Consider the following 14098-nt stretch of genomic DNA (forward strand, 5'->3'; position numbering starts at 1 on the left):
CCCAAAGGGGGGATCCCTGTTCTTTTGGTTAATTGACATCTGCCAAGACTTTCTCCTCAGAAGACTTGATTCAGAGGAGCATATGTCCTACCTTTCCACTTTTAAGTAAATCTACTCTGTGCCAGCACAAATTGACTGGAAGGTCTTATAAACTCTCTCACTTGCCTTTTTTCCCTACTTCAGATACATATTTGATATTCTATGGCAGTCCACTTTTTAAGTAAAATACTATTAGAATTTCTTCTACCTCTGTCAGTGACATTTTAGGTGATGCGTTGGAGGATATCTTAAAAGCAGCAGTGTTTTTTCACATTTACAACTCAGATTATTAAAAAGTGGCTATAGTCATTTCTTACTGGTTTTTATTTTTATACAGTTAGAGTATTATTATAATGACTAGATTACATGTAATCAGGCAATATCAGTATTTAGCTGATGTTAGTAAATTACAATGAGAAAGTACATTTTTAAATAAGATATGTACGTAAATGTGTTCCCATCAACTTAGCAGTTTTATATAATAATAAAGACTTAACCAAATCCATTCTTCTTATTGGAAAAATTATCGTGGGTTAACTTTTTAAGCTCTGTTTTTTGGAATCCTGATGAAGATAGAACATCAGTTGTATTAGACAACATTGTGGACTGGTAAATAGCATCTGGACCTGGAGGTTTTTGAATGAACTATAGTAGTGGACCCTTATCTGAGGGATACGTCCCAAGATCCCCGAAACTGCAGATAGTACCAAATCCTGTGTATGCTGTTTTTTCCTATACAAATATACCCATGATAAAGTTCAATTTATAAGTTAGGCACAGTAAGAGATTATAACAATAACTAATAAAAACCTAGAACAATTATGAGAATAAAATAAGGGTTACTTGAACACGTGCACTGCCATACCATGATTGCCTAATGTGCTAACAGATGGCTACTAAGTGACTAAAGGATGGGTGGCATATACAGTGTGGCTATGATGGGCAAAGGGGTGATTACATCCTTGGGTGGGATGGAGTGAGGCAGTGCGATATAGCATCTCACTGCTCACAACAGTGCACAATTTAAAATTTATGAATTTTTTTTTTCTGGACTTTTCCATTTAATATTTTCAGACCACAGTTCACTGCAGGTAACCGAAACCTCAGAAATCAAAACCACGTATAGAGGGAGGGGAATAATGTATATACCTGGTGGAAAGCCAGAGCTTTGATCTGCCCTGAGTGGTGTATTCTTTTACCTGGGTGTATTCTTGCCAGGACTTAAAGAAATATGTCCATGAGACTGTTAGGAGATATTTTAGTTCCTCTATGGAGTGTGGGGCTTTTAAGCCAGGAGTAATTTTTACCCATGGGGTTTCATTCCTTCATAACTGTACTATTAGTTAAGGAGCTAAACTGCTATGAGGACTGCTGAAGAGAAGTCTTGAAGTTACCCTGCTGTGTTTCTTTTCTTTTCTTTTTTTTTTTTTTTTTTAGGTTAAGGATGCTAAGTAGTCTAATTCAGGTTGCCTGGACTTTGATTATTTAGTTCAGCTGAAAACAATCCATTAAGAGTGGGTATTGCAGATACCCTTTTGGTATTGTCATTACCTGCATATGAAATACTGTTTATTGGTTGCAGTAGGAACAGAGTTGTGATGGAACAGGTAAATGTTGAGTGGCAAGTTCTTGCTGTGTATGAGGTACTCTGCATGGTACGGAGCAGCGTAAGGTGTAAATGGGAGAAGGTTGAAGTTAAATAATGGAAGGTAATGTTAGAGGAATTATAAGGATAGTAACTGCCTAATGAAAAATACAGATGATAAATATATTGAATTCATCAGAAGGAGAAGCCCTTATAGTCTCTAGAAGTCAAGACAAGAATTAAATATGGGTTTTTAACATGGAAGTAAAGAGCATTCCAAGGGAAAAAATACTATCAAAGGTAATAATTACATTTTATTTCTTAGGTGGGTACTTCAGTGTATATAAAAAAAAGAAGGCATTGGGGATTTGGTAGAAAGTGAGATTCCAGATAGAATGCCGTCTTTTCAATATAAGCTCACCTGACAACTTATTTTTATAATCTTTTTGTAAGATTCCCTATCCAATATGGTAGCTGTTAGCTACACATAACTTATCAAGCACTAGTCAGAATCAACATGTGCTATATATATAAAATGTGCACCAAATTTTGAAGACTTGGTATGAAAGAAAAGGTAAATTATCTCATTATTTATATTGATTTTCTATTAAAATGATATTGTTGGATATATCAGATTAAATCAAATATATTATTAATATTAATTTTGCCTGTTTTTACTTTTTAAAAATTGAGGTAAAATTAACAAATTTAACCATTTAACAAATATAACCATTTTAAAGTGTACAATTTTGTGGCATTTAGTACATTCACAATGTTGTGCAACCACCATCTCAGTCTAGTTCCAAAACATTTTTATCACCGTAAAAAACACACCCACTATGTTTTCTGTCTATAGATTTACCTATTCTGGATATTTCTTATAAATGGAATCATGTAATATGTGACCTTGTGTGTATGGCTTCTTTCATTTGGCTTTATATTTGTGAGGTTCCACATTGTAGCATATCAGTACTTCATTTTTTATAGATGATGTTATATTAATTATTAATAGTATGGTATTGAAGCCTTCAACTGTTATTGTAAATCTATTTATTTCTCCCTTCAGCTTTGTTAGTTTTTTCTTCATGTGGTTTGGGACCCTGCAGTTTTGGTACCTATATGTTTATAATTGTTATGTTGTCTTAAGTAAGACTGGGGCGGTATTGATATATTTATCCCAGCTCTCTTTTGGTTATCGTTTCATGGACTATCTTTTCCCATTTTTTCATTTTTAAACCTGTTTGTGCTTTTGGCTATAAAGTGAATCTCTTGTAGATAGTATATAGTTGGATTGTGTGTAGTTTTGTAAATGCTTTCTGCCAATCTCTGCCTTTTCATTGGATAGTTTAATCCACTTACATGTAAAATCATTACTAATACTGTAGTGAAGTACTTTCACTATTTTGCTGTTTGTTTTTTGTATATTTCATACTTTTTCTGTTCTTTATTTCCTCCATTTCTTCCCTATTTTGTGCATTTGATTTTCTTATAATACTTTTAATTCCATTCTAATTTCTTACTTTCTCTCTATATATTTTAGACATTTTCTTAGTGGTTACCATGGGGATTACAGTTAACATCCTAAATTTATAACAACTATAGTTTAAACTTTTATTAGCTTAGGTTTAATAGGATATACAAACTCTGCTCCTTTACAGGTCTCTATTCCATTTTATGTTGTAATTGTAACAAATTACATTTATACATTTATGTGACTATTAACTTAGATTTATAATTATTGAAAACAAAAACAAAGCTACAATCCAAAAATGCCTTAATAATGAGTTTATATTTACCTATGAAGTAACCCTTACCAGAATTCTTTATTTTTTCATATGGTTTTGTTTTCATGTCTAGTGTCCTTTTATGTTAAACTGAAGCACTCATTTTAGCACTTGTAGAGCTGATCTACTAGTGTCAAACTTCCTCAGGTTTTTAGTTATCTGAGAATGTCTTAATTTCCCCTTCACTTTTTAAGGATAGTTTTGCTGTGTATAGTTCTTGGTTGACAGTTTTTTCCCCAGCCCTTGCCTCATTGTTTCCTATGAGAAATTGACTCTTAATTTTTAAAAAAAATATGTTTTTATTGATTTCAGAGACAGGAAAGGAGAGGGAGAAAGAGAGAAACATCAATGATGAGAGAAAATCATTGATTGGCTGCCTCCTGCGTGCCGCGTGCGCACACACACACACACACCCAGATGGGGACTGAGCCCGCAACCCCGGAATGCGCCCTGACTGGGAATCGAACCTCAGTCACCTGGATCATAGGTTGATGCTCAACCTCTGAGCCACGAGGGCTGGGCTTGACTCTGAATTTTATTGAGACTCCCTTACAGATAATGTATAGCTTCTTTCTTGCACATTCAAGATTCTTTGTCTTTCAACAACTTGGTTATTTATTGTCTTGGTTTTTAGCTCTTTGTCCTTTTTGGAGTTTTAACTCCTTAAATGCATAGGTTTATGTCTTTTATCAAATATGGAAAGTTTTTTGGGCCTTTTTTCTTCAAATCTTCTTTCTTCCCCATTGTCTTTTCTCCTTCTGAGACTGTCCATTCCATATATGTTGGTATGTTTTATAGTGTCCTGCAGATTTCTTAGGGTTTGTTCCTTTTTCTTCATATTTCTTTCTGTACCTTAGACTGGATGATTTTAGTTTACCTATTTTTAAGCTCACTAATTCTTCTCCCTGCTCAACTCTGTGACTGAAACCCTCCAGTGAATTTTTCATTTTAGTTACTGTACTTATTATTAGCTTCAGAATTTCTATTTGGTTCCTTTTTATAATTTGTTTCTTTATTGCTCATACATTGTTTTCCTGGTTTCCTTTATCTCTTTGAGTATATTTAAGAAAGTTGATTTTAAGTGTTTGTATAGAAAGTCCAATGTATATGCTCCCTCAGGGACTATTTCTGTTAATTTCATCTGTGAATAAGCCAGACTTTCATGTTTCTTTTCATGCTTCATAAATTTTTGTTGGAAACTGACCTTACTGAATGTTATAATGTGATAACTCTGGAAATCAGATACATTAGGGTTTGTTTTTGTTGCTGGCTGTGAGATGTAGTTTGTTTGGTTACTTTTCTAAACTATTTTTGTAAAGTCTTTATTCTTTGCCATGTGTGGTATCTGAAGTCTCTGTTCCTTTAGCCTGTGGTTTTCTCATGCTTTGACAGCTAAAAAAAAAAAAGAAAGAAATAAAAACTCTTTCAGTCTTTGCAGATTATATCAAGGCACTCCTTCAGTGCTTACCCAAGCCCTTTACAACTTTGCCTTACCCTTTATTTCCTGCTTGTGCTGAGCCTGGAGGTCAGCCCAAGATAAAACCTTAGAGTCTTCTCAGATCTTTCCTGAACATGTGTTGTTTATTGTGTGTCCATGTGGCTTTCTGAATTCACCAGTATATGAGATCAGTTTTGATTGCTCTAATTTCATAAAGAAACTGTCTCCCCAGCTTTTCCTCCCAGGTTTTTGGTACATCTGTTGTTGGCCTCTATAATATTTTGTCCTTGGCAGCAGCTGGTTGGTTGTTTGCTTTACAGTGTGTTTGAGGAACACAAACACCTTGCATTGATCCTTCTAGCTCCAGACACAATTCTTTGAAACTAAGGTCTGTTCTCTCTCTGGAACCAGGAACCAGGATCCCTTGCTGAGAAGGTAGGCTTCTGTCTTCAAGATCACTGCTGAGGTGTGGGAGTGGAGAGTGGGATTAGGCCAACTACCAGTAAAAGCACCACAGAGTTTTCCTATCATTTTAAAGTTGCCTTTTGATAGAGCATTTACTTGGTCTCTGACTATTTTCTAGAGTTCTAACAAAGAAAATTCTGACAAATTTTTACTCTGTTAGTGTTTCTGTTGAGGGTTGGGCCCTTGGAGCTACTTTCAATACCATCTTCCTCTTTCTACTTTTTAAAAGTAACTACTAGAAAATTGAAGGTTACATATATGGCTTGCATTTTATGTATTTTGGACAGCACTGCTGTAGAGTAGTAAGTTTTCAGTGAATATTGAATCCATTTATGTGGCATTTGAAACTGTTTAAAGTTTTCAAAGTTCCCACAGTTGTGCACAATTAGGATTAGCTATTTGCCCTTATACTTTTTATTCCCAGACTAGTGTGACATTTTTAGAGGAACTCTTTACACTTCTTTCAAAAGGATGAAGTGTTAACATTGTGTAATTATGTACCTGTATCATTGTAGTCTCCTAAATTTTGACTAGATTCTCATTTGATTAAGTGTACAAGTCAGTTTGTGCTGTCCACTTCTCTCCAAAAGCATTCTTGATAGGTATTCATAAGAACTGAGCATTCTTCATCTGATTTTTAAATTTCTATACAAGTATTAATAAATTCCTATTTTACGGAAATAATAGTAGGACACATTTTCAAGCATTGGCCATATCCAGGTCTCTTAGATGTTAGTGATTTTTAATACTATATGTATTTATACTTCACTTTTCTCAGGAGATTATACTGTAGATTAATTTGGGCCATATCTTGACTCCATATCTTTTTAGCATCTTTGGCTTGTTTGCCTGGTCCATGAAGAACTGCCGTCTTAGATATGCAGGTTTGCCAGCTTACCTTTCTTATTCCTCTGTTCCTTGCCAGTAAGATGTTACATGCATGGTTATATGCATTCTCAGCTTCAGTAAGCTGTACTTTAAATACTTGCTGACAGGTGCATTTAAAAAAGTGAGTGCTCTTCACTTCTATTAAATAAGGTTGCATGTGCAGAACCGTAGGAGTTGGCAACGTGTTCAAAAGTTGTGGGTACAAATGTAAGGGATTCTGCTGGCTACCCTAGAGAAAGGCATCTTAAATGCTGATAATGAAAGTATTGCCTCCTGAGTGTCAACTGAATCTCCTTGAGTCTACAGAGACAGCATCGATCTCTCACTAAATTCTCTTTCCATTTCCCTGGAGTAGTCAGAAGAGTATTACTTTATCTTAGTCATAAATCCACAATTTTTTCATTAGTATTTGGTAGCATAGATAAGACCAGGCAATATAATTTTATTGAAGACACCGAGAAACAAGTGTAGTAGACTACTGTATCTTCTTCCTACCTGGTGGAAAGGACTTTCTCATATAACCACATGGTACACACAAGGATATCATGTACCTAATTTAAATCAGAAAAATGGATCAGTGTTTGCTTTTTTGTGTTAAATAAGAATTCTTAACCACAGCTAACCATCAAGTATTAATTATTTGAGTCTTCTACCCATATACCTTACAGGATGAAAACACTTACAGAAGATGCCTAACTCAGTGATAGGCATCAAGAAGACTTCCTAGAGAGTAAAAAGTATAACTAGATAATGTATTAGCTTAGAGGTTGTCCAATAACCTTGGAGTCTGTAATGACACCTCTTTGTTAAAATTATGGCTGCTTTCAGGGGGCAAAAGTAATATTTCTTCTACCACCAGGAACCCTTCTCAAGCACATCTTTCTTTCTCAAGATATCCATCTAAGGTGAAAGAGCACTCTGGAATTCCCTCCTCTGTCTTTCTACCTTCTGCGTTCGTATCTTCTCTCTTATGACATGCCTACGTTTGTATATCCAATGTGGGAATATACAGTTTTCCTCAGGTAGGACCTGATTTCTTATCTCCCCTTTCACAGAGCAATTTTGTTTAGTAAAATGAGCCAGCATATCTTTAGAAGAAATACGTGCATACGATGCTATTTGAGGGATGTTCTATAGAAGTATGTGGAGAAGGCTGGGATGCCAGGCTATATTTGAACAAGTTTGTGTATCTGGGGGAAACTACAAGTAGTAAACTACTTCTATTAAATGTTTACTTCTTTTATACCCAGTTTCTGTAATAATATTTAATATTTGGATGATAATGTTTACTTAAAATATATTGTAGAGAATAGGATGTTTTGTTACTGTAAATATCCCCCTGTGGAAAATGTTATAAATTCCTGTGTACTTGAACAGATCTTAAGGGGTTCTAAGTATCTTTGGGGGGGGGGGGCTGTTTTGTTTTGGTACTATGGTGATTTAAAGGTCAGAAGTCCAAATAATCTCACTATGCTAAAATCAAGGTATTGGTAGGGCTGCATTCCTTCTCAATGGAGGACCCAGGGAAAAATAGTTTTCTTCCCTTTTCCAGCTTCTAAGAATCCTGCATTCTTTGTTTTATGACCCTTATCTGTGTTCAAAGCCAAGCAGTGTAGCATCTGCAAATCTATATGCCTCCTTTTTCCACTTAAATTGACATTATATTGGTTTTGTTTTCCTTTTCTGAATATTGCTTAAAGTATTTTGTTCCTTTGGAAGTGTGATAATTTTATGGTTTACTTGAGGGAGGATGATGTAACTTCACTTAACCAGCATTTGGGTAACTCATTTGCTAGGAAAGATCATCTTTATAAATGTTTAAATTAGAGGACCTAAAATTTTATCAGAGAGCAACATATTCTTAATCTCAGGTTTGTGAACCTCTTGGAATTGTATTCAAATATGAGTTTTTAGCTATATATGTTTGTTTTGTTTTTTTCTCTCAGAGAAATAGTCCATAGCTTTAATCACAATTTCAATCAGCATCAGTGATTACCCTAGTACCTCAATTTAAGAACCATTTCTATACAAAACAAAGTGACTTCCACAGATCTGGCTTTTTCTCATATCTGTTTCCTAGATTTATATACATTTCTAATTGCCAGTTGGTCATTTATAATGTAATAACTGACGGTTTTTAAACTTAATATTTCTAAAACACTTACCTTTGTTTTTCTCTCCTTTTCTCTCTGTTCCCCTCTTTCTCTCTGCTGTCTCATCCCACCCCCCACCCCCCCACCCCCCTGCACCTCCAGACACCATGCTGAGAGCAGTTTGATTCCAAGATGTTAATTTCTTTTTTTTTACCTTTCTGACAGAGAGCCTGCTTATATCTCTTCTCATTTTCTTTTCTTTCTCTCTTTTTCTCCCTCTCTCTTTCTAAGAAATGGGCTCAGGAAACAAGTTACAGAGGCAAAAGAAGGGCCCTTGGAACTTAGGAGAGAGAGGCAAGAAACACATGCCTGGGGCAGCTCAGGGGTGCGCTCACAGAGAGAGCCGCCTCTTTTTCTTTAGTTCCCAGTTTTTACATGGGTACATGGTTGCCTGGAAATACAAACTACAATTTCTAGCTTCCCTTACAGATAGGTTTAGTATTATGACAACATGCCTTTATAAACATCTATATTTATTAAGATGTTATTATGTAAAAGTTGTTATAACAACTTCCTTAGTAATCGCTTTGCCAACAGTCTCTCTTGTTACACATTTTTCTGCTCTTTCGGGTTGTGTAAATCTTTATTAAACACCCTCTTTTGATAGGAAACTTAGTAAGGAAGGACATAATTAATGTATATTGGCAATATTGTAATAATTTGCCAGTTTTTTTGGTGAAGATATAATTGAGAACTATTTGAAATAATGTTAAATATATCAGTGAAGTTAAAAAAAACAACACCTGGAAGTTTTAAAGTATGAAAAGGCAGGAAGGTTTAGAAGTTGTATTAAGTGTAGGAATGAGACAGGGAAGTTTTCTAGTACAGATCCATGCTAGACCAGAATAGGCCCTAGATACAAAAAGAAACTATTGGAGATAGGTCTCAATTCCACAACACTGTTCAACAGCTATGAAGATCTGGTTTCCATGCCCAGGAGAACAGAGAATCATATGTAGCAGAGAAACAAAAGACCAAAGTGGTCTTAATTTCTGGGTAATGGAAAAAAAACTACTGTGAGTTATAATTCAGTAAATGCATGAATTCTGCTCTGCCTGACATAGGTGATTTGAGAGATTTTCAGAGAAAGTAGAGTATTCTGTTTGCTAAAATGAATTCAAAAGAAAAAAAAGTTTTATTTCTTAATGGGCTCTAAAAGGTTTAAAATAGGTATGTATGTATGAGATCTTACAAAAAGTCAACAGCACAAATCATAAAAGAAAAAATGAAATACATTTGACCGTAGTAAAATAAAAGCTTTGTTCTTTAAACGATGAACATTAAAAAATAAAAGAAGGCACAGATTGGAAGGAGGTATATATAATTAAAGTAACTGGCAAAGAATTGATATCTATAATATAAAGAATTTATGCAGATCAATAGAACAAAGACAAAGGATAGGAAAGATAGCACAGAAAGAATGAAAAGAGCAAGAAGGCAGATGGGTAAATATATAATAGGTTTGGTAGTAACAGAGCAGGAGGTTTCTACAAGGGCAAAAGGAAACTAAAAAAGGGGCCGTTTATCTTTGTGTTTGGTCCTCCTTTTGCCTTAACTTTTCTTGAAATACCAGTTGAAAATTCTAGAAAATAAAACTCATGGTTACTATTAAGATTAGATAATTAAGAACACTTGCTGTATAGTCATAACCTCATCAGCAAGTTATTTTGTCTCTTCCCCCAAAGTAGACCCGAGTCAGTCCATTTCTCTGTGTCCGTTAGTATCACCCTAGTCCAATCCAACAGCACCTCTCACCTGGATTTCTACATTTGTTGTCTAAATCTACTGTGGATGAAAGGATATATTTGATGTCATTGTTCAAATAAGATCAGAGATTAACAGTTGAAGTACAATTTAGATTTTGAATAAAATAAAGGAAACCAAGCAACAATTTGCAATAAAAGCCTCTTCATTTCATTAGAATGAAAGCTAGGCTTAAAAAGTGGTTGTTATGTAGTTCATTGTCAACGTGAAGAATAGAGCTTTAGTTGGAAGTATTTTTGAAAATAATACTAAAGAACTATTTCTTGTCAGATTTGACTTTTTGGGTAAATCAGCGGGAACAAATGCCTTTCAACTAACTATTAGAGTGAAATTTCTGAGAGCACGTTGTCATCATCAGTGGCTGTTATGTCAGAGACTAATAGGTTGCAAATATGATACCCAGAGAGTAAAAATCTAACAAATTTTTAAATATAAATTCCATGATGGCAAATATTATTTTTCTTTACTTTGCACATTTATTAGAATGGGCTTCTATTGTTTACGTGATCAGGAAAAATGTTTATTACTTTAAATAGAAGAGTATGATTTGGTTTCTTGCTCTTAAGTCAGTTTTATGGAAGGAGGGAATGACAAGTGCAAACTTTAATATGCTATAAAGAAGAATATGACAGTTTGTAAGAGCTGCCATTAGTCTTTGGGAGCGGGTTCGTGTTTTAGACAAAAGAATTACTGCTTTTATTTGGGAAAAGAGGAGGACATTTGAGGGCAAGGAGGTTATGAGATTAAAAACAAGTGGAAAATATTAATCTTGTCAAGAATGAAGGTCTGTCACAAAAAATAACCCCACATGATACTGAACAACTTGAATTTTTATGGTAAGTATTTATTCTAGTCTTAGGTCTTGAAGTTGAAAGCTGAGTTGTTAAATTATAAACTAATGAAGGCTATGGTAGGGGGAATACAGATTTACATAGGTTTTTGGAATACTTTAAAGCTTGAAGGATCATGTTGAATAGATAAGAAAAACACATATATTTAGTATAGTTGAAAACATGAGATTCAAAAAAGTTTATTTAAATTACTGGCCAACTTAAAAATCTCTTGTTGTGTTAAGGTGAACAGTGAATAGGGCAGCTTTACTCTTCCTGTGAGGAAATATTGTTTTATTCAATTTTCCTAGACAGCAAAGCACATCTCCTCTAGGTCGCAGTTTTATAAAGTAAAACAAAAGAAATTGGGGCTGTTGTGAGGAATTATGTTAGGGATACTTTTGTTTAAAACATATTTATACACTGTTGAAAATAACATTCTAAAATGTTTACAATAGCTTGTGTAAAGCCAAAGACAGATAAAATGTGTGTTTTTAATTGATTTAAATTTCCTATAGTTTTTAAATATTAATTTAATAATTTTTGAAGAAACTCAGAAATGAAGAGATTATACCTAATTTCACCATCCTAAAGTGACTACTAGGGTTTTTTTAAATAATCTTACTTACATACATTTTTATAGTTTTAAAATATAGAATATGCCTGAGAACCATTATACAAGTTGTAAATGAGAGTTTGAAAGATTCAAAGATGATAAAATAAGAGTCTGTGCCCTAAAGAGGATAGCTGTTCTCACACTCTGAAGTCAAGATATACCCTAAGCTTCTAAATTGGGTATTTTTCTCCAAGTCTTACAGAATCTAGCATAAAAATTTTAAATTTTCCAGTTATTACCTAATTAGACAAGAAGGACAAGTCAGGATTCTGTAGTAAAATAGACACCTAAATTATTATTGGGAACTTGAATTTAGGTTTTAACCCACTTCTTGGTAACTTCACTGAACTTCAAATGTGTTGAGCTTCAAATACAAGGGTTTAGTTTAGTTCACAAACATTTAAACCTACTATGTCTAAGTTAGGTGCTATGCTTTTGATATATCCTTAGACTTGAAAGAAAATGATTTTCATCTAGTATTTTGTCTACACCTTCAAGTTGGTTTCCACTGAAATAAGTTTCCCTGGGTTCTTGAGATACATGCTGTGTTTATAGTAGAGGTATTTGTTCCAGTCCCTCCCAGGAGGAGGATTCCAATTTGATATTTATGTCAGTCCAGCCTTTATGCATCCATACCTCCACTGACCAGTTCTCTGAGTTGAAGATTGGTCAGCATTGGGCCAAAACTAGAATTAGAGCCTCTGAATAACTGAATAATAAAAAACTTAGATAGAATGTCACCTGTAAAGCTCAAGACTTTCAGAGCTTCTATATAAAGAATTATTTTGACCCTAGTAATAGACGATTATAGTTATCCATGTAAAATTTATTTTTCCCTACCTTGCTTTGAATTACCAGGATGACAACTACATCAGCTTAAAATTCTTTGTTGTAGTAATAATAATTAATACTTCTATAGTGTTTATTATATGTCAGGCATTGTTTACATTTTTTATAGGTGAATTCTGTGACATCTCAAGGACACACAGCTAGTAAGTTTTTGAGCCAGGATCCAAATTTTGAAAGCTTGACTTTAGACTTCTCACTCAACCACAGCACAGTACAGCTTTAAAAGTGTATAGCTCACTGATGAGATTTGTATATAGAATATATAAAGAACTTCTAAAAAATCAGTAATAAAATGCAGCATAATAAAAAACAAAAACAAAAAAAACAATCAAAAGACTTATAAAGAAGCCATACAAATGGCCAGTAAGCATATGAAAAGATGCTCAACATCATGAGTCATCAGGGAAATGGGTATTAAAACCAGAATAGGTTACCACTATATACTCACTACAATGAATTAAATTTAAAAGTCTGAAAGCATCCAGTGTTGGTAAGGATGTGGAGCAACTGAAACTACCATACATTATTGATGGGACTATGATAATGGTATAACCAGTTTGGAAAACAGGATTTTAGTTTAGTTAAACATACTATCCTATGACCTATCAATTCCATTCCTAGGTAATTAAGAGAAATGAAAGCATATGTCTCTATAGAAAGGCTGTACTAGAATATTTTTAACAGCTTTATTCATAATAATCAACAGCTAGGATCAGTCCAAGTGTCCATCAATGTAAGAAAGAATAAATACAATATGATATATTTATTCAGTGAGAGGACTAGCAGGGGGGAAAAAAAAAGAACTGTTAATACAATAACATAATTAGTGAAAGCAATCAGACTTAAAGGGCACAAGTGGTGATACTGTTTGATTCCATTTATGTGAAGTACCATAATAGACAAAAGTAATGTATATGTTAGAAATCAGAACCATGGTTATCTATTTGATGGGAAGGAGGCTTAAGGGAATTTTCTGGAGTCGTGAAAATCTTTTATATCATGATTATCATGTTGGTTATGCAGATATGTACATTTGTCAGAATTTGTTGAATTATGTATTTAAAATCAATATATGTTATCATATGTGAAATACCTTTCAATAAAATACATAAAGTAAAAGAAAGGAGAGGGGGAGATTTCAGACAAGCACTATGACGAGAAATTACAGCTGGCAGCCTAAGACTTAGAACATACAGAGAGACTAAGTAGCATAGAGCTGTTACATAGAACCTCTGTTGACATTCGTAATAACCAAGACAAGTTTAAGTTCAGTATAATTTTCTAAGAAGTCAGCAAGATATACTACTCTTAGAAAGAATTTCATCAGTAATTTTATTACAAGTTTTAGAACTAAAATGCTTAGGTGTTGGTTATCTAGAACATTAGTAGCTGAAACACACTTAGATTTTGTGTAAAATATAGTTGTGGTTAATACTGGGAAATGATTCTGAGTGGAACTAGAATGTAGTTTCTTCAAAATAGAGTCTGCCAAGAGAAGGCATGAAAGCTTTCTATAGGCTAATTTGCTCAATAAAGTTACTGAAACAGAACATTTGTCTTTATATGATTTGTGTGATTTAGATTCCAGTTCTTAGAAGAAATAAAAAGTGGGGTATCCGAGTTTAGAATTTTATTTATAATCTAATCCAGAAGTGTTAGAAACTTAGAGGTTTCACTATTAAATATA

The 14098-nt window shown here is 33.9% G+C and overlaps 1 protein-coding gene across 1 annotated transcript in view; it reads left to right on the forward strand.

Moving 5' to 3' along the window:
* Nucleotides 1–14098, forward strand: part of SPRED1 (sprouty related EVH1 domain containing 1) — a gene marked incomplete at its 5' end in the record, with an annotated part of 106238 nt that overhangs the window by 37508 nt on the left and 54632 nt on the right. The gene's annotated exons all lie outside the window — the stretch shown is intronic.

The sequence above is a fragment of the Miniopterus schreibersii genome (assembly GCF_964146895.1).
Source record: "Miniopterus schreibersii genome assembly, chromosome: 1".
Lineage (NCBI taxonomy): Eukaryota > Metazoa > Chordata > Mammalia > Chiroptera > Miniopteridae > Miniopterus > Miniopterus schreibersii.